The sequence below is a fragment of the Nanorana parkeri genome, unplaced genomic scaffold, assembly GCF_000935625.1.
Source record: "Nanorana parkeri isolate BGI_ZX_2015 unplaced genomic scaffold, ASM93562v1 scaffold168, whole genome shotgun sequence".
Classification (NCBI taxonomy): Eukaryota; Metazoa; Chordata; class Amphibia; order Anura; family Dicroglossidae; genus Nanorana; species Nanorana parkeri.
Genome location: NW_017306436.1, coordinates 1362781 through 1365816, shown reverse-complemented (window position 1 = coordinate 1365816; position 3036 = coordinate 1362781).

The window sequence follows — 3036 nt, the reverse complement described above, 5'->3', positions numbered from 1 at the left end:
CAATCATATATACACCCTTTTTTTGTATTAATGTGTACTTACCTCTTTCCTGCCAGGAGAAAATCTGTGAAGTCTGTGTGATGTCTTTACCCAGTGTCCTGATCTTTGGCTTCCAGCAGTACAGGGGTAAAAAATAGGGAGAAGAGCTTTTCATTTACAATACACCTTTTACACTGGACACCATATAATGGTGTTAAAACAATTTCAGACTTATCAATTCAGTTCTTTTTCAAGTGCTATTTTGTAAGTACAGCTTTGTTTAGTTACCCAAATACACTATATAACCAAAAGTATTGGGACGCCTGCCTTTAAACGCACATAAACTTTAGTGGCATCCCAGTCTTAATCCATAGGGTTAAATTTTGATTTGGCCCTCTCTTTGCCACTAGAACAGCTTCAACTCTTCTGGGAAGGCTGTCCACAAGGTTTAGGAGTGTATCTATGGGAATGTTTGACCATTCTTCCAGAAGCGCATTTATGAGGTCAGGTATTGATGTTGGACGAGAAGGCCTGGCTCACAGTCTCCACTCTAATTCATCCCAAAGGTGTTCTATTGGGTTGAGGTCAGAACTCTGTGCAGGCCAGTCATGTTCCGCCACCCCAAACTCGCTCATCTATGTTTTTATGGATCTTGCTTTGTGCACAGGTAGGGGCCATTCCCAAACTGTTCCCACAACATAATCCCCCCTCCACCAAACTTTACACTGGGCACAATGCAGTCAGGCAAGGACCGTTCTCCTGGCATCCGCCAAACCCAGACACGTCTATCGGATTGCCAGACAGAAAAGCATGATTCGTCGCTCCAGAAAACACATCTCCACTTCTCTACAGTCCAGTGGCGGCGTGCTTTACACCACTGCATCCGACACTTTGCATTGCACTTGGTGATGTAATGCTTGGATACATCTGCTTGGCCATAGAAACCCATTCCATGAAGCTCTCTACGCACTGTTGTTATGCCAATCTGAACGCCACATGAAGTTTGGATGTCTGTAGCTATTCACTCTGCAAACAGTTGGCAACTTCTGTGCACTGTGCGCTTCAGCATGCGCTGACCCCGCTCTGTCATTTTACATGGCCTACCACTTCATGCTGTTGTTCCCAGTTGCTTCCACTTTGTTATAATACAAATAACAGTTGACTGTGGAGTATTTAGTAGCAAGGAAATTTCACGGAACACCTGGATCCAATGATTTGGAGGGGTGTCCCAATACTTTTGGCAGTGTATGTATTACAATGTATTATTCTAAATAAAAACTGTAAAGGCTTCAGCATTCAAATTTAAATCAGAGTTCCAGGTAAATATAGAAACAAAAAATCTGTATTCCATCAGTTCATTACACATTATTAAATACAGCTAGCATGATTAGCTGAATCCTTCATGGTAGTATACAACTGTAATACCCTACACGGGAGTAGGATCAGCATTGTGAGCTAGTCAGGGTTCAATTTTTTGGCACAGTGCTGTTAGTGTAACACTAGAGACATACTTACAGGTAGAGTAGAGGAATGACATGTCACATGATGGATTTGTAGCCCCTACTCCATTGCCCAATCAGCAGGCTGGGAGAAAGAAAGAGGATCCAAAAGTAGAAAACTTTCAGCAGCTCTTTCTCCTGATGTCTTGATCAGATAAGTGAATACCATTATTTTGGCAGATGGGGTGCTAAACAATGCTCATGAAGGATGCTTGCAGCTATAAGAATAGGACATAGATTTGGATGAGATATTAATATAAAATTATTGAGATCCTGTGATTGTGATTGTTGCCAGGAATTCCCCTTTAATGATGTAGATGATTATTGATAATACCACCCCTCCATTAGCATGCACCCCTGAAAATTCTAATCATATACCAAAATGTGTGATGGTGAGGCATCTGTGATGTGTAGTGTGAATGTAATCCAAAAGGATTGTTGGCTTGGCATTATTAAAATCAGCTGTTTATAAATTTTAACTGCCGCTCTTCCTTTTGGTTCCCTCATCTCTTTAACTAACTCTCTCTCTTATTAATATTATTTTTTATTTTAATGTGGCTTCATGTGGAGAACTTTCCAAGCACTCTGTCCACTAAGCAGAATGTTTTTTTATCCAAACACTAAAATAACACTGCCTATGCATGGGTTGTTCAACATATAACACTGAACACGTATTTCAGTCTTCTGGCTATTTTATAGCACAGCTTTGTCTATTTCTCCTTAGGACAGAGGTTTCCTAGCTTCAGCCTTTCTTATGTAGGCAACACCCACCTGAAGACACATCAGGTGGGTAGCCCCACTGCAAGGGTTAAGGTGTATTCTGCCTGAAGTTCATCTTTAAAGGTAAGTACTAAGATAGAACCCTGAACTGAAAAAAATCCTCAAAATATTATAAAAATGACCATCAAAATATTTTACTTTATATCATATAGACTTCTATTCTATTATCTATCTATCTATCTATCTATCTATCTATCTATCTATCTATCTATCTATCTATCTATCTATCTATCTATCTATCTTACCTCTTGATCTTGAATCAAGCTTCTAAAATAAAGGCAGTTTCTTAGCACCTCTGTACAGGAAGCCTTTTATTCTTCTGGATGCAAGAATTTTGCCATATGTTAAATTGTTCCATTTAAAGTCCATATTTGCAGAACAAATCATTGCATGACACAATTCCAATCAATTTCCGGAGGCTACAAACCATACTATATAAAGCTAAAGTGGATAGAAAATCCCAATGGATATATTTTCAGCAAGAACAAAGATTTCAGATTAATTTATGCCTCAAGTTGGATTAAAAGCTCGGAGGTTCAGGTACAGACAGGAAGCTTCCGACATCAAAATAGGCTGTAAAACTTCCAAAATAATACAACTTATTTTCCATTTTAGTTTTATCTATCCTGCATGCCATTAACATTTTAGTGTCAAATGTTCTGAATTTTGAAATGTAAGTTGCTTCTGATACTTCTTGTACAAATGATGAAATGTTGTTCCTTACATGTCCCTTGACAATGGAGAATACATTTTTCTTGAAAATTACAATTATAATTTT